Consider the following 18155-nt stretch of genomic DNA (forward strand, 5'->3'; position numbering starts at 1 on the left):
CATCTGTTCCCCGTCTGTGGGAAGCTTCCCCGGCAGAGAAGACAGAGCCACAAACAACTTCCTCTTGCCCCAAGAAAGACGGGACTTCTGCATTTAAGAAAATATCTTATTATTTGTCATGATAAGATTGTCTCTGATCTACAGAGAAAACCACAGAAACGTTAGGTCAGACAGCCAACAAGGCAAGGTCAGTGGGACAGCCTCAGGAATGCAGACGGCTTTCCCAAGCTCAAGATCTTACCACAAGTGAAGCATTTTGGACATAAGAAAATATTTGAATATGACTTGTGTTCTGGTTGGTAAAACATCCCCACACCCACCCCATATATAATTCCAGTTATTAAGTGGCCTGGATGAGGGAATTATTTGATTGGATTCTATTCCTCATACTTCCATTACCTGTCTTTTTAAGAACTGACAAAGAAGTAATTTTCCCTTGCCCTTTCTTTGAAGAAAACAAAATCTACTAATTGAAAGGAAGAAAAAATAAACGTCATGGCTCCTGTAGGGAATGCCAGTGTCCCTGGGTCTGGTCAGGTGGGGACTTTGAATCCACTGATAGGAGCTGATAGAGAAAGCATTACCTAATGGACACGGAAAGCAGCTCTTCTCCGTTGTACTTTATCAGCCAGTTTGCACCAAACAAGGCGCCTTTGACTGTGGACCTAGAGGGACCCAGGGGGTTGTTTACTAGTGGTAATCCAGTGTGTAAAGAAGCGTGTGGTACATGGAGCAGATGCTGTTGATGCCCCTTGGAAAACTTAAGACACCCTGGCAGCTTCCTACCCAGGATGGCTTCCTACCTCACCTGGGGCCAGTGGCTCCGTGCGTTTCTGCCTGAGGCCACCTCCAGTGCTAGAGAGCTCTCCTCAGCCCACGGGCAGAGCTGCCTGAAGGTGCCCGGGATAACAAGGGCACAACCATCAACAAGAGAGAGACAGGGGTAGGGGTCACCGCACCCACTCACATCTTGCTCAGCCCCAACCGGACAATTCTGAGTCGGATCTACACCGCTCCCCCAAGATCCACAGCGGGATTAAGCCCAGCTGCTCACAGTGTTAACCAGCTCTTTCATACCCCCTTGGTTGGCTCCCCTCCTTTCCCTGTCTTGTCTCCCCACCTCCGCTCCCTCGCTTCTGCTTCCAGGGCTTCACCTCAAATAAACTTCCTGCAGCTGGTGGTGTGCTGGAGCGGGCTTGTGTCAGCTCACAAGGGCCAGTTATGAAACTTTCAGCAGTGTTGTAAGTTCACTGATGTATTGGTAGCTTAAAATTGGTCATGGTGTAGGTATTTACACCATGGAAGTGAGCAAATGCCACAAGTCACAGCTTTTTTTCCCCAGGAGAGCCAATTGTTAAATGTCTACCAGTACACCACAGTCTTCAGCCTAGTCCTTGCCTCCGGGTTTGTTTTGGGAGCATCCAGACTAAGAGTGTGAGTAGCAGGTGCCCCACTGAACCAACCTATGAGCATTTATGGAACAAAAGAATCAAATATGCCACGATTATTACAAGCACTTCTTCACTGGCCAAATTCATGATTCTTCATGCACTCAACTATTGGAAGAGGATTGGCTTCTAAATTAAGAGTTAAGGAAGTAGGCAGAGAAACTGAAAGAAAAAAAAAAAAAAACGCCAGAAGCTATACTGCCACTTGAAACTCATTCAAGATGAAAATATAGAAGAAAACTTTGGGACCCTGGGTTACACAAAAATTTATTAGATAGAACACTAAACTTTTAAGGAAAATCAGGAAAGAAAAATATCGATAAAATGGACTACATCAAAATAAAATTTAAAAAAAAACGACAAAACTTTGCTCTTCAAAGACACTGTTAAGAAAATGAAAAGGAAGGCCACAGACTGGGAAAAAAGTTGCAAAATATATATTTATAAAGTACTTGTATTCAACATATATAAAGAACACTTAGAACTCAAAAATAAGGAGACAAACAACACAATTAAAAACATGTAAAATATTCGAGCAGACACTTAAAGAACATAAATGAATGAGAAATAAGCTCATTAAAAGATGCTCAACAGGACTTCCCTGGTGGCGCAGTGGTTAAGAATCTGCCTGCCAATGCAGGGTACATGAGTTCGAGCCCTGGTCCAGGAAGATCCCACATGCCACAGAGCAACTAAGCCTGTGTGCCACGACTACTGAGCCTGTGCTCTAGAGTCCGCGAGCTACAACTACTGATCCCCCGTGCCACAACTACTGAAGCCCATGCGCCTAAAGCTCGTGCTCCGTGACAAGAGAGGCCACCGCAATAAGAAGCCCGCGCACCGCAACGAAGAGTAGCCCCTGCTCGCCGCAACTAGAGAAAGCCCGTGCACAGCAACAAAGACCCAATGCAGCCAAAAAATAAATAAAATAAATTTATAAAAAAATAATAACAACTCTTTAATTTCATAAAGTTAAAAAAAAAAAGATGCTCAACATTAATAGTCATTAGGGAAATGCAAGTAAATACCACAGTGAGATACCTCTACACACTCACTAGAATGGTTGAAATTAAAAAGACCAACAGTATCGAGTGTTGGTGGGAAGGTGGAGCTACAGGAACTCTCATACATCGCTGGTGCGAATACAAAAAGGTACACGCATGTCAGAAAAAGGTTAAAAGATGAACATACACTTACATACCACACCCAGGTATTTACCCAAGAGAAACGAGACCATCTGTAGACACTAACTCTTGTACATGGATGTTCATAGCGGCTTTCTTCATAAGAACCCTAATCTGGAAACAACCCAGATGTGGTTGGATAAAAATGGTGGTACATCTGTACAATGGGATTCTACCTGGCAATAACATGGGATAAACTCCCTCTGTATACAACCCATACACACGACTACATGCATGGATCTCAAAAGCATTAAGTGATGAAGGTTACATCACCAGTAATAAAACATACCAACGTCACCCCCACTCCCCCACCACGGGACATGCTGAAAAGAGCACCAGGTCACAGGGGTATTTCATCTGAACAGGTATAACCTCAACCAAATCATGAGAAAACAGGACACAAACTCAAACTGGCCTGGACTCTTCAAAATTAGGACTCTTCAAAATTAGGTCATGAAGAAAGACTAAGGATGTGTCATGGATTGAAAGCAACTAAAGAGACATACAACTAAATGCAATGTGGGGTCCTGGGTTGGACTAGAAAACGAAAAGCTGGTAAAATTTGAATAAGTTCTGTAGTTAGTTAATAGTACCATACCAGTGTTAGTTTCCTGGTTTTGATAACTGTATTCTGGTTATAGGAGATGTTACCATTAGGGAAAGCTAGGTGAAACGTATGTGGGAATTCTCTGTGCTATGTCTGCAGCTTTTTCTGTAAGTCTAAAGTTATTTTTAAATAAAAAGTTTTAAAAATGGTGATTTTTAGTATGCAAATTATACCTCAATAAAGGTGATCAAAAATATAAGCAGTTCCACATTTCTCAAAATGTGACCCAGAGAGTCTGTTGTTTCTTTGAGGAAACTGAAATGAAGACATGGTAAGCACGGGAAGCTCCCTCCTCATGTCTCCCCCGACCCATCTGCTACCTTATGTTATGCTTCAGTCAAGCACGACCTGTTTTTCCCTGTTTTATATACACATCTAAATACATATGTACATGCATACATACATATACAGACACATTTATTCTGCTTATGTCTTCGTTCAAAAAGCGGGGATGTTACTGCTAAGAACTGTTAAACTTTTTCAACAATAGGATTATGTTTTGAAACATTCAGTTTAGGTCTAACTTTTTTGGGGAAGAAACCCATCTTTAAGAAAAATGGAAGTGGGCAGGTGGTTTTGGGGATGGCTGTTGAGTTTGAGGTGGTGATGCCAGTACATGGACACAGTGATGATCTGGTAGATGTTTAGTAAGCGACACTCTGGGTGCAGGGGAAGTCCTGATACGCAGCATTTGCCGATTTCCATGGTATAAATACCACCCCCATGGCCAATGTTAGGCCACCTCCGTGATGGCGAAGTCGGGAAAAGATGTGCATGGGGGAATTCCCTGGCGGTCCAGTGGTTAGGACTCTGTGCTTCTACTGCAGGGGGCACAGGTTCGATCCCTGGTCAGGGAACTAAGATCCCACGTGGCCAAAAAAAAAAAAGAGACGTGCATGGTTGGCTCTTGTGAGCCAGGTGGAGCCATTGCCAGCACACCATGGGACAGATGTGGCTGGCGAAGGGGGCAGGACTCAGTATATTGGTGACTGGGAAAGAGGATCTCACGAGTGTTTGGAGGTGGAAGAGTCCTCTTTATCTGGCTGATAAAAGCCATAGAAAAGTCACGTTGTCACCATCTCAGGAGAGCAAAGAAGACGTAGGGAGAAAAGAACCACAGTTTGCCCTCACGAGTGTGTGAGCTGCATAGTTAGGAATCACCCAGGGACCCGAGCCCCACGAGGACGCTGTGCCAAAGAAGAACGTGCTGCCTGCAGACCCCAAAGGGCCGGGGCTCTAGACAAGCCCAGAGGCCTGAGCATCTCGTTGGCAGCACGTGGCAGAGGCCGAAAAACCAATCAGACGGTGGAGAAGGCCCTACATCTCAGGCCACTGGGAGTGAAGGGAAGACTTTTAAAAACTGGGTTTGGAGAAGTGTGGGGAATATTCACATGTAGTGTTTTCTAATTAGACTCCTTTTCTATAATTTTGGGTTTTGAGGTCAGTAAGGATGTAGCACAGGCCTGTCTGTGCCTTAAGAGAGAAAATGCAACACAGAGGAAGAATGGCATGAACCTAACCACTTGGGAGTCTTGGGGAAAAGTGTCCCAACCAGGTGTCACAGACCTGTGGGGGAAGTGAGTTACATCTGAGTTGTCTGAGCTGCCAAGCTGAAACTGTCTTTCCTCCCTCCCTTCTTTCGTCCCTGCCTCCCTTTCTTCCTTCCTTTCAACACATTGCCTACTAAAGCAACATTTTTACACTCTGGCTAAAAACACTGCCTCCTTCTCAATGTGACAAGATTATTTAGGGTTTGCCAGAAGAAAGCCCACACTTATTAAATGGCTTCACTCAATGGTGAAATTATTCAGCTGACTTGGAATTCTCTGCCCATTTGGGTGATGGGGCAGGGAAGAGGACAATTTAATAAGACAAACTGATTATTAACACCGAGACCAATTTCCCCACGAGAACATACTGCCAGTGAGAAAGGAGTTGTATTTTGGAATTTCCTTTATGCCTAAGGTGCACAGTGAAGAATGTGAGTAGTGGGCCATTTTCAATGCTCGTGGTATGTCTTTTTGTGCATCTTTCAGGTGGTCGGCATCTCCTCGGCTTGGCTGGATGAAACCATCGGTGTGGTGTATTGGCCACCCAGAGGAGAGGGGTCCCTGAAAGCTCAGGGCAATTCACAATGCCCTCCAGTCATTTACAGAATGACGTTTGGGGCCTTCTTTTCCCCATAAGATAAGAGAACTGGTTTGAGGAGGTCCTTTGATGTGCTGATGACCTTCATTTTATAAATAAGAAACTGAGTTCCACTGAACAGGGCCTGGATGCTCCTGGGGGGATGGACCAAGTCATGGGCGCCACTGCATGAGAAACCAAGGCTCACCGAGAGGAGGTAGCTTGCCCAACGGCCCACAGCAGGAAGCTCACCCCAAGCCCAGCACGACCGCTACTCCCATGACACTCTCTCCCCACCCTTCCTCTTCCCCTCTCCCTAAACTTTGCTGCAAGTTCATCTAGAGTAGCGCTAGCAAAAAGAAATATAACGTGAGCTACACATACAATTTACAAAGAGAAGCAGGTCTCGTGAACTCTTTCCAGACCGGTGGTTTTCGGGACACCGCCTGGAGTAACTTGGTGATTATCTGCTGTCCTAAGCTAGCCAGGCATCTATTTTCCTTTCCCCTCGTTGAGACTAATGAAAGAAGACATATTGACCATTCTTGAACTGTGAATCTGACAGGTTGGAATTGGATGATGGATTTCTCATCCATCAGTGTTCTTTGGCTTCAGTTTCCTTTAATTAGGAAGTGTCCAATCACCACCAGGGGCCTCCGAAAGAATTCACCTTTGCTGCCGCCGAGCCCCATCAGGATCGCGGGACATTCTCTGAGAGGTGATGTCTATTTATTAGCAGCAAGTACATGGCTTCCTCTCCTCCTTGTGAGTCTTTGAGCTGAACAATAAGCACAGGTTTTGCTATCTTTTTCGGGGATGCTAACAGCTGTTTGGGGTGTTTATTAATGCCGGAGTCTGCCAAGGCTGTGTCTAACTCAAAGAAGTTTTCCAAAATTGCACAGAACTAGAAAACCACACTGCTTTACCTAACAGAAGCAAAAGTAACTGCTTAATCCAAGTACATGAGAGAGCAGCCTTTAGCAATACTGGACAGGGCCCTTCTGAGCTCTCCTGCTAACTCTCAGGACCCTTTCTGTGTTGCCATCCCCTGCTCCTTCCAAACCAGGTAGACTGGCTTTGTCATCGTGGGCTGGCGGAAGTCCTTCCTCGCCTCCGTTTGGTTTCTCCAACGGACTTTCCTCTCTTCACTTGCCCAGTCCGCTGCAAAACCAGGACATGGAGAAAGTCGAGACACGTTCAGAGTTTGCTAACCTTTATCTCAGCTCCGCCTCGCTGCCTCTGGATGCTCTGATGCGTTACTCTCGGAGGATAGGAACTGCTATTTGAGGACCCTGTGCTTTATGCACGGTGTCCTGTGAGAGGCTCTGCACGGTTTCCTACTCAGGTGTAACAGCAACGCCATGAAACTGACATCGTCAGCAGGCACCGCGTTACAGGTGCAGAAACTGAGGCTCACCGAGAGGAGGTAGCTTGCCCAACGGCCCACAGCAGGAAGCTCACCCTAAGCCCAGCACGACTGCTACTCCCATGACACTCTCTCCCCACCCTTCCTCTTCCCCTTGCCCTAAACTTTGCTGCAAGTGCATCTAGAGTAGGGCTAGCAAAGAGAAATACAACGTGAGCTACACATACAATTTACAAATTTCTACTTTTGAAGTAATATTTTTAGTTCAAAAAAAGTAAAATATGATATTGCTTATATGTGGAATCCAAAAAGAATGGTACAAATGAACTTATTTACAAAACAGAAGTAGAGTCACAGATGTAGAAAGCAAACTTATGGTTACCAAGCGGGAAAGGAGGGGTGGGATAAATGAGGAGGCTGGGATTGACATAAACACACTACTATATATAAAATAGAAAACTAACAAGGACCTACTGTATAGCACAGGAAACTTTACTCAATACTCTGTAATGACCTTTATAGGAAAAGAATCTAAAAAAGAGTGGATATATGTATAACTGATTCACTTTGCTGTACAGCAGAAACTAACACAACATTGTAAATCATCTATACTCCAATAAAAAAAAACAAGTAAAAATAAGCAAGTGCAATTAATTTAGTGTTTTTAAAAACTGAATATATCCACATGATAATCACATAATTACATCACATGCAATTGATATCAACATATTAATGTGTTATCTTACATTCTCCTTTTCCACACTACGGGTTTGTGATCTGGGGTGTTCCACACTTACCACACACCTCAGTTGGGACGCGCCACCCTACAAGGGCTCCAGAGACACCTGTGGCTGGTGGCAGCCCCGCTGGGTATGCACAAAGAATGCCCCGTTTTCCATCTTTGGGTTATTTCTTCTCAAATCGCATTGTTGCCGTTGGACCCATTCCTCTGCCTTTGTGATCAACACCTCGGATTCACTGTCTGCCTTTTCTGAATCATCTTCCTTGCTTTCCCACACTGCCGGCTGTTCTCAGGTGGTCCGCCCACCTGCATAAGTTCCCTACGACATCACCCAAAGGGGCACCGGCTTGCCTGGCTCTCTGAATGCGCCCTCTCTTTTATACCCCAGCATTTTATACTTCCATGGTGTACGTTCCTGGAAACATCCCAAGGCAGACCTGCCCATTCAACACGCACCCTCTCTCTGCCCCACCCCCCTGGTCCTGGGTGTCGTCTTCACTTGCATAAGATCATTTAAGAGGCTTGGGGTGGCCATCCCACAGTCAGCCCATGTATGGCATCACTGCACGTACATGGTTTCATCCGCGGTCCTTTTACACACCTCGTCAGGCATTCTGTTATGAAATATTTACCGAGTGCCCACAATGTCAGAGACACATCCTGCTGAGGAAGAGGTAGGGATTATTCCCATCTGGACTCCAGCCTGTTGAAGTTTACACAGCTGTGTTTCAGAGAGGCCGTTCTAGCCTTTGATGAGTGAGCGCTCACAGCTTCTGAGCTGAGGGTATCCCTCTCACTGTGAAAGTCACCTCAGTTTCTTGCGATGCAGTCACCTTATTGTATCTGTAATCTGCATACCCTCTCCCCACAGCTTTTAAGCGTTCTGTCAATACCCACTACCACTGCCATCTGTCACACACAGGTGTACACACACAGGTACGCACAATTACGCACACACAGGTGGACAGGCTGCCCGTCTGCTGTAAGTTGCATATGATGTGGCAGAACAACTCTCTAGACATTAAAAGAAAAAGAAGGGAGAGAGGGAGAGGCAAGCCGGTCTGGGGTCTCTGCAAGCTCTGAGAACTGTACCCTTTGGCTCTTGCCCACCACATGGACATGACAAAGTCCTACTGAGTATGCATTTATGGACTCTGGTAAGTATGTCCCCCTTCTTTCCTCTGATGATGCAAGATGACACAGGTGTAGGCTGTCACCCAATCTTGTCCCTTCTTGTTCATAGAAACTGACACCCAAGGTAGTCGGGAGGGAACCTCCCCAACAGTGAGAGCTATGAGCCCAGGAGAGTGGAGGTGGCCGAGCAAATCCAAACAGGGAATTTCAAGAGGGGGCAGAAGGAAGAAAACCAGATCTTTTGAAATGCTTAACCTCCAGGTCAGAAGTGAATGGAATCAGCTGAAATCAGATGCTGTTTCGTAATGAAATTATATCAGGCCCCTTTGCTGGAGCCCAGAGATCCAGCTGGTCAACAGTGAAGGAATGAATCCTACTGGGCACAAAATAATGGAAAGAAACGCCATAACTGGGGGAAAGTAGGGAGACCTGTTCTATTTTCCTAAACTTCTAAGGAGATGGCCGCGGGAGGAGCAGCTATGCTCTAAAGACCTCAACAATTTGGTGTTGGAATAATGTCCACATCAGCAGGATGTATTGGGTGGTCTTTCCCTCAGCTGGGAGGCAGCTGTGGAGACAGCAACATGACAGGGCTGAGTTTTACTTTGCAGACACCAAAGCTGTCTGCGGAGATCTGGGGATGTGGGAGGAGAGCTGCTCCTATCTGCTTTTTCCTCTGCTAAAGGGAGAGGCTTAGCGGAATTTTTCTCTTCCTGGCTGAAGCCTGAGCCCCAATTTTGTATCCTATGGGGAGAGGATTATTTCCAGAATGTACTAACAATGAGACATTCAAAGAAAGAAAGAAGTTTTTCTCAAGATAAATCTCTAAGGCAATGGAAATCTTTTAGGTGAGAGGTAACTAAATTGAAAATTGTTTCCAATCCAATAAAAGAGCCAGCAGCAAGGAAGTGAGTAGCTTCTTACACAGTCAGCAAAATCATCTTTCTAGTTTTTGTTTTATTTTTTATGTTTTGGCTTTTGAGATTTTGATATATTTTGAGCCCCAAGAGCGGATCAGGCAGCTGAGGTCAGGCTGTTTGGTCCTCTAGGGAGTGAAGGGAAGGAGGAAAGAAGGTAATAAAGTAGTCTCTTGAAAGCGATCATAGGATTCATTAGGAGGAAAGTTGAGAGTGTGCCCCACAGGGTGGGTGATCAGCAGGAGAATGGCCTTCCGTTGGGGTCCTTTAGTCCCCAGGAGCCATAGGAACAGAGTGTTCCCAAGCTAAAGGTCGACTGTCCCACCAACACAGGGTGGTGTGTCTCTAGAGGAGACCAGGAGGACTCAGAGTACGAAGAAAAACAAGAGACTCATGGTGCGTTATAGCAACTGCACCAAGGAATTTGTTCTCCTACGCCCATCTCGAGGGCAGTGGAAGGTCATATGGATGTGTGATGGGGAAGAGGGAGTGATCGTTAATTAAAAAAATAATACCATTTCTGTCTTAATTTTTGGAGATTTCATTATACGATAGATGTGGATGATCTTCTCAACATCCTGACTCTCCGTTTCTTGAATTCTTCCCGTCCAAGGGTCTTATCTTCCACCCTACCTCAGATACTCACCTGTGGAATCACACCATGGTAGACTTTGTCATTATTAATACCTCAAGTCCATCCCTTCCACCCTGATCACTTCCTCCGCCTTCCCAGTGTATTCCTCTAACATCACGACTCCAACAGTCCTTTCCCTAAATAGAGCCTCCATCTTGAAACCACGAGGACCAAAGAGAAGCTTTGCCAGCCAGAAAGATGGCACATCAATGACACTGCAAAGGCACGGTGCTAGCCCTTGAACTGACTCCTGGGAAATCCCTCCCTGGAGATAAATAGGCACCTATGAGTTTAAGCCACTCTTCACTGAGTTTTCTATCCCCTGTAACTGAACACAACTCCAGTGATGCAGAGCCCACCGGAGCCGTGGCTCCACTTCTCCTGTCCCCTCCCCACTCTCATTTGCTCTCAGACCTCACTGACAACTTGGTTCAAATGTACCTACCACGCTCACCTTTACCCTCATTTGCTCTGAATTACTGCCTCTTTTTAAGTTTTTCAGTCCAGTTCCTTAACTGCTCATGACTTTCAAGGCACTTCCTCTCTCAGCCAGACTTAGCGATTACCATTCTACACAGGTACAATGTACGGGTCCAGCAGACACAGAGAGAAGGCTCAGAGTGACATCTCCTTGTGCAAAGACCTAATTTCATTTTGACATCATGCCGCTAGGCTTCAAGTTCAAAATAAAAGGTAGAAATGAATTTCCACTTTTCTTGTCCACACGGACATGTGCACATGGGCACACACACACACAACACACCAAACCTCAAGCTTCTCTAATTGTGATTTTGTGGCTACACATAAGTCAAGAAGGTAGAATTCTTCTTTAATTTCCAGTTGTTCATTTGCCTCATTGCGTGAACTAAGGTAAGTCTTTGAAAACGACTGCCAGCCCCATCCTCCCACTGGGTCTCCCTTTTCCTCACTCCTTTGTGAGAAGTGTTGAATCTTACAGGACACAATAGAAATTAGGTCAGTGATACCACGGGCATTGTCTGGGGGTTCTCAAATGGCACATTCTTAGAAAAAATGTTTTTCCTCTAAAATTTATTTTATCTGTTGCCTTTTGAAGAACCAAAGGAAGTATGTAAAGTAGAAAAGCGGAGTGGGAAAAAAAAGGAAATTGCTGTAATTCTTGAGTTGTATCTAGAATAGCATGGCGAAAGTAATTTTCAGAAATTTGAGTAGACCAAATTTAGTAAATGCTGTCTTGGCAATTCAGAACCTTTATATTTATTTCACCCAAACAAAATTTTTCCTAATATGAAGGACTGACAATGATTAGGTATGAGTCAAACACAAGATTTTTTAAAGAAAATATCGAGAACTTTTATTTTCTAATTAATGTCGTAATTAAAAGTAGTCACCTTGGGAGGTGATACCGTTTTTCTCAAGTTTTCTATCTTTCAAAACGTATTTGGAATTCAGATTTTGAGTATCATATCCTTCAGAAAAAGTCCAGTCATTCAACTCTTCATCATTTGGGAGTGGATATGATTTTTCAAACTATCAAAGGCTTTTGAGATGAAATCTAGTAAATACAATGAAATTAAGTTAGGAGTAATATGTATGTTGATATCTTTAAAAATGGTGTCTGTCTTTCGGTCAAAAGTGAGATATTGGTTCTTTCATGTCAACTTTAAACCTTGGAGGACAATATCCTTCATTTGCATGGATTCATTCCGTACTGTTTCCCCAAAGAGCAATTGAGCAATTGTAGCTGAGGAATGTCTAGCTATCCACCAAAAACGGGTGCTCTCCTAACCAGGCTGTATAGATGCCACTGGGAAGTGGTACCCAGCTAAAGACAGCACATCCCAGCATCCCTTGCAGTGAGGTGCCATCATGTGACTGAGTTCCAGCCAATCAAATTTAAGCAGGCAGAAGTGATGGGCCGCCACTCACAGGCCTGGTCCATAAAGACCTTTCATATCATGCTCCTCCACGTCCGACCCCTTCTGCTGGCTGCTGTCATGGTCAGGAAGATCTTGGAAGCCACACGTAGAAGATGGCAGAGGCCCCAAGGGTCCATGCCCTTGGCTGACCTGGAAATGGGCTAACCCCACTCCTCGAAATGTTGTGTGAGGAGGAGGTGTCTTTTGTTCGGTTTGTACCACGATGCATTTAGGGGTCTGTGGTAGGCAGAATTCTGACGGCCCTGGTGATACACATACACTTTCTCGCATTTATTCAAACACTAATATAGTTGCTGCTAAAGACAGAATTTGCCAGTATAATTAAGATCTCTAAGCAGGTGACTTTCAGACAGGGAGATAATTCTTGGTGGGGCTAACCTACACAGGTGAGCTCTTCCTGGTGAAAGAGATTCGAAGAGTGACAGGTACCTGCCTTAAGGATATTCGCCATTGATGGCTGATGCTTGATTTTAACCTTGAGAGACACTGAGGAGAGAACCCAGTCACAGTGTGTCTGGACATCTGACCAACAAATGGTGAGAAAATAAATAAGTGCTGTTTTAAGCTTCTAAGTTTGTGGCCACTTATTACACAGCAATGGGAAACTAACACAGGATCTGTTTGTCACTGTAATTAACCTCCCCTAACTGGCACATTGGCCTATTTACTTTAGAGGTGGACTCCATGTAACATCTCATTGTCAAATTTTTAGAAAATTAGTGATAAAGAAAGCTTCTAATTAATGACACAGATTTTCCAAGGCCATTATTTATAGTGTCAGTGTATGTGAAAACAAATATCTTACATTGCAGGCCAAGCCTTCTAATTTGTGATAAGTGTGTTCCTTGAAAGCAGAGGGGCCATTCTAACTATGCAGCACCAGGGAAGAACAAACACCAGCATGTCAGAATAGATATGGCCCGATCAGCGCTGCTGAGAAGGGCCGAATGTCAGCCTGGCTTGTAAGCCAACACCTTTCATGCTAGAGCCACATTCTTCCACGTACGGGGCTTGAACTAATCTGCAGGATGACTGAGAAAGCCATGCAAAATCAGAGGAGAAAAGAATGCAGTAATCTCCAAGATTTACAAGCAGCTCATGCAGCTCAATAACAAAAAAACTAACAACCCAATCCAAAAATGGGCAGAAGGCCTAAATAGACATTTCTCCAAAGAAGATATACAGATTGCCAACAAACACATGAAAGGATGCTCAACATCATTAATCATTAGAGAAATGCAAATCAAAACTACAATGAGATATCATCTCACACCGGTCAGAATGGCCATCATCAAAAAATTTAGAAACAATAAATGCTGGAGAGGGCGTGGAGAAAAGGGAACCATCTTGCACTGTTGGTAGGAATGTAAATTGATACAGCCACTATGGAGAACAGTATGGAGGTTCCTTAAAAAACTAAAAATAGAACTACCATACGACCCAGCAATCCCAGTACTGGGCATATACCCTGAGAAAACCGTAATTCAAAAAGAGTCATGTACCAAAATGTTCATTGCAGCTCTATTTACAATAGCCAGGACATGGAAGCAACCTAAGTGTCCATCATCGGATGAATGGATAAAGAAGATGTGGCACATGTATACAATGGAATATTACTCAGCCATAAAAAGAAACGAAATTGAGATATTTGTAGTGAGGTGGATGGACCTAGAGTTTGTCATACAGAGTGAAGTAAGTCAGAAAGAGAAAAACAAATACCATATGCTAACACATATATATGGAATCTAAGAAAAAAAATTAAAAAGGTCATGAAGAACCTAGGGGTAAGATGGGAATAAAGACACAGACCTACTAGAGAATGGACTTGAGGATATGGGGAGGGGGAAGGGTAAGCTGGGACCAAGTGAGAGAGTGGCATGGACATATATACACTACCAAACGTAAAACAGATAGCTAGTGGGAAGCAGCAGCATAGCACAGGGAGATCAGTTCGCTGGTTTGTGACCACCTAGAGGTATGGGATAGGGAGGGTGGGAGGGAGGGAGACGCAAGAGGGAAGAGAGATGGGAACATATGTATATGTATAACTGATTCACTTTGTTATAAAGCAGAAACTAACACACCACTGTAAAGCAATTATACTCCAATAAAGATGTTAAAAAAAAAAAAAACACAACCACACTTCAAAAATTGAAAAAAAAAAAAAAAGAATGCAGTCAGAAGAATTCTAGTATGACTAAAAGTGGCTGGGCATTTTTGATGATCTGGGAGGGAAGGGGGAATCCTTGACTGTACCGCAGCTCCCAATACTTGGTTATTTTGCTAAACTCTGCAGCGATCGCTACAATGATGTCCTGATTTCTGGGCTGTGCCCAAAGCAGATTTGTCCAATTAGAGAGAGGATGGAGCTACCACGAGGGCTGAGGTTTATTAGAAGTCATGAATCTCCTCTTGCCCTGGCTCTGGGGCACCATCAAAGGAACTGCAGTTTCAGCACCTGCATCTGAGCTCGGCTCACGGTGAGGGGAGGGTGTGGGAGGGAGTTGATCTGGGCCTGGTCATTCACCCAGCCGTGCCGAACAAGCACATCTCTGCACTGGAACAGGGGTGGGGAGGGAACATGACAGCAGCCATGTCGATGTAGTCACCTGTGAGATTCTGGTTCATTTCATTTCACTCATTTTCGAACAGCTTTACTGAGGTGTAATTTACATACCATAAAACTCACCCATGTAACTGTACAGTTTGATGATTTTTGTCAAATTTTATACAACTGTGCAACCATCACCACAGTCCAGTTTTAGAACACTTCCACCCCCCCACCAAAGTTCCTCCAAGTCCATTTGTAGCCACTCCTTACTTCTACCCCCATATGCGGGCAACCAATGCTCTGCTTTCTGTATCTTTAGTTTGACTTTTCTACAAACTTCACATAACAGATCACACAGCATCTAGTCCTTTGTACCAGGTTTCTTTGGCTCAGCTTAATGCCTGGGGGGCATCCATGATGTGTCAGGCCTGAAGTCAGGCTCTGGGATAGAGTGACGAGTGAAACTGACACAGTCCCTACCTTCATGGAGAATTGAGACCAGCAGGGAGACAGATGTTAATCAAACCATCCCATAAATAGATGTACAATTACACATTCTGATAACTGCTATCAGAGGAAAGGTCCAGAGTGCTCTTAGCTCACACAGACAGGAGATGTGATCCGATCTGAGTCACAGGAGGCTACAGAGAGGAGGTGATGCCTTAGCTGAGATCTTAGGGATACACAGTAATTAACCTTACAAAGAGGGAGGATAGACAACTGAAGGAATGGAAGGAGGTCACAGTTGTGGGAGCACACGGCAGGGATGCAAAGGGTGGGTGGTTAAGGAAGGACCTGGGGGGATGCTAGCCTCAGCCTGATCTGGAGGAGGACTCTGGAGTGTGAATGGCCCCAGAGAGCTGTCCCATCCAGAGGCAAGAGCCCATGGGTTAATGGGCAATAGAAATGGAAAGTAAATAGAGCTGGGTACCACTTGCTTCTCACCCTGTAATGTGCATACGAGTTTCCAGAAGATCTTGCTAAAATGTAGATTCCGATTCAGTAGATCTGGGCGGGGGGGGGGGGGGTGGGGGGGGGTGGGCAGAGATTCTGCATCCTATCCACCACCCAGGTGACACCCATACTGGTGGTCCATGGACCGCACTTTGAGTAGCCAGGACCGAGAAGGCCAGGTAGTGGATTCAGCAAGGCAGATGGTACCAGGTTTCCAGGCTCTGCAACTACATGAAGGGCAGCTCCAATGTCAGAGCAAGGAGAGTCCATAAAGGGGACAGGTTCGGGAGGCAAGGCCTGGATTTACTCCTCTGCGCAGACAGCTTGAGCGTGAGTGCTTGTGACTACGCCACAGAGAAGAGACTCTCTGACTGGAAGAGACCTTCAAAATGATTCATCTGCCATTCCTGAAAATGAAGGGAGACCATGCTTCCCAGTTCTTGGTGTTTCCTGCCTTGTGGGGGGCAGGGGCGGGAATGGGCTGGAGGATAAAGAGTGATGGGGTAGGGGAGCAGGGCTTTGGTTCTTCCAGCAACTTCTGGAAAGCAGCTCTGTTTTATATATTGATGAGATTTGGTTTACAATCTATTTCTAAAAAAACCAAGAAACAAAAATAGGGGGAGCAATGAAAGGATTTGGTATCATGTGGCATCAAGAGACTGTGGCCTGATTTTTGGCCATCACAGAAAAGTCCTCTTAGCTCTGATCATCTTGGCCCCACGTTCCTCCACAGGCTCAGGGGTGTGGGGAGGGTGTGGCTGATTCTGCACCAGCCACAAAATGCTCCTCACCAGCTACATCCTGGGGAAGGCCCAGGGCAGAAAGGCTCAGGCCAGCTACCTGCTTGGAGGATTTTAAGGAATGGTGTTTGCTTCTAAGGAAACGGAAGCATCCTACAAATCAATCAGTTTGTATCAGTAAAAGGGAAAATGGAACTTAAACAGTTCTCTGTCTCTTCCAGGAACCTGAAAAAGTACATGCCTCCAAACTGCACTTCATCCCTGCTCCGTGGACATGCTGTAGGTTGTCCCTCAGTGGGGGGCAGGTGGCCTTGGGATACACGGGGGGATGGGGGAGGGAGGTGGCAAAGCAGCAGGGCCCAGACTCTGCATCTCCAATCCTGTCTCTGAGGGACTCGGTAATAACATCCCTCCTTTCCCAGGAAGGGCCAGGGAGTACGGCTGACCTAGATGTTTGCTTCCTTTCAACTCCACATGGGAGCAAGAGTCGGAAAACAGAAGCCCTTTTATCTGGTCTTAATTAAACACAGTCTGCATAGAGGGAGCTGCTCTGAACAAGGGTGGGAGCGAGGCCAGCTGACCCCAGGGTAGCAGCTCTGATGCAGACCTCAGGTGTACCTGGTACCTGTATGGAGGCTGGGAGTCCTTCCTTCCAGGGTTGCATTTGTCCCCCTTCCTGTCTGAGCTACTCACCAACTCAGACCTGCTCCCGAGGGTTGACTAACTGTGTGCAGCAGTGTGTGGTCTTCCCACCTGCACTTGTAAGCATCTCGAGTGAACGAGCCCCTTCTCCTATTCCCCATACGTATTCCCCACACCTCCGTCACCGCTCTGAGCCTAACAAGGGAGCTGTGTGGTTCTTGAACACCACGGGAGCTCGCTCCCGCTAGGTCTTGTGTTCATGATGAACATACACAGCCTTATTCCTCCTTTATCCTCAGACCCGGTGCCAGGAGGAAGCGGCATCCCTCCTTGCCGCTCCTATCCGCCTGCCTGTTCCCCTTGGTGTCCTGCAGGGAAGCTGATCTGAGGTCAGAGTTCAGGTTACTAGTGCGCAGGTTGCTTCACTCAAAATGACCTGCGTGTGTGCCTGTTCCCTTTCTTTCTGTCCCACGTGTATCAGGTCCATAGTGGCGACTGTGCCACCTCGGCCTTGTGCATGTATTTCCACCAAACTATCAGAGTTTGGCGCTGTGGTTGTCAGATGCTCACCTAGTTCTTCATTTTGCTATTGCCCTTTGCTAGGAGATGCCCCCAGACAGGCGGAGTAGGCGTGGTGATTACCAACCACCCCCCATCATGTCCTCCTTGGAGAATTTCATTCTGGGGGCAAGAATGACACCGCTCGGGCAGACTTTCGGTTGCATATCTATGCACAAGCGCTAGAATTTCAGGTGCTCTTTTTATGCTTTTTTTTTTTTTTCTTTCGAGGTCTCTGGTGACGCTATTTGTGCGCCCTGCCTGGATGGCTAGAATCTCAGAACGAAGAGAAGGAATGAGAACCGTCCACCTTCCAGGCTGTTCTAGTTTCCCCGGTCCGCAGGAAGACATGGCGTGGTCTCACCTGGCTGGGTTTCTACGGGGCCAGGTGCACACCGGGCAGCTCTCAGCGCCCCTTGGGGGAGGAGCCTGAGATGTCACCACTGTCATTTGGAATCGCTTTCCCAGCCTGTGGCTGGTCCTTTCTGACAACTTCAGATGTGGTAGACGAGGTCCTTAGTAGGTAGTTTTGATTTTGGAAAGTGGTCCAAACTCTCTGGAGGTAAAATATGTGAACCCAGTGGATGGCCAGGCTCCTGGCCATCCTATTCGCCATCATAATCATATTCGCG

The 18155-nt window shown here is 45.7% G+C and overlaps 1 protein-coding gene and 1 non-coding gene across 2 annotated transcripts in view; one reads left to right on the forward strand and one right to left on the reverse strand.

Moving 5' to 3' along the window:
* Positions 1-18155, reverse strand: part of SLC24A3 (solute carrier family 24 member 3) — a 470391-nt gene that overhangs the window by 150393 nt on the left and 301843 nt on the right. The gene's annotated exons all lie outside the window — the stretch shown is intronic.
* On the forward strand, positions 4024-4096 carry TRNAR-UCU (transfer RNA arginine (anticodon UCU)). The gene has a single exon. It is a non-coding gene; the product is annotated as a tRNA-Arg (tRNA).

This window comes from Eschrichtius robustus, chromosome 16 (assembly GCF_028021215.1).
Source record: "Eschrichtius robustus isolate mEscRob2 chromosome 16, mEscRob2.pri, whole genome shotgun sequence".
NCBI classification, from domain to species: Eukaryota; Metazoa; Chordata; class Mammalia; order Artiodactyla; family Eschrichtiidae; genus Eschrichtius; species Eschrichtius robustus.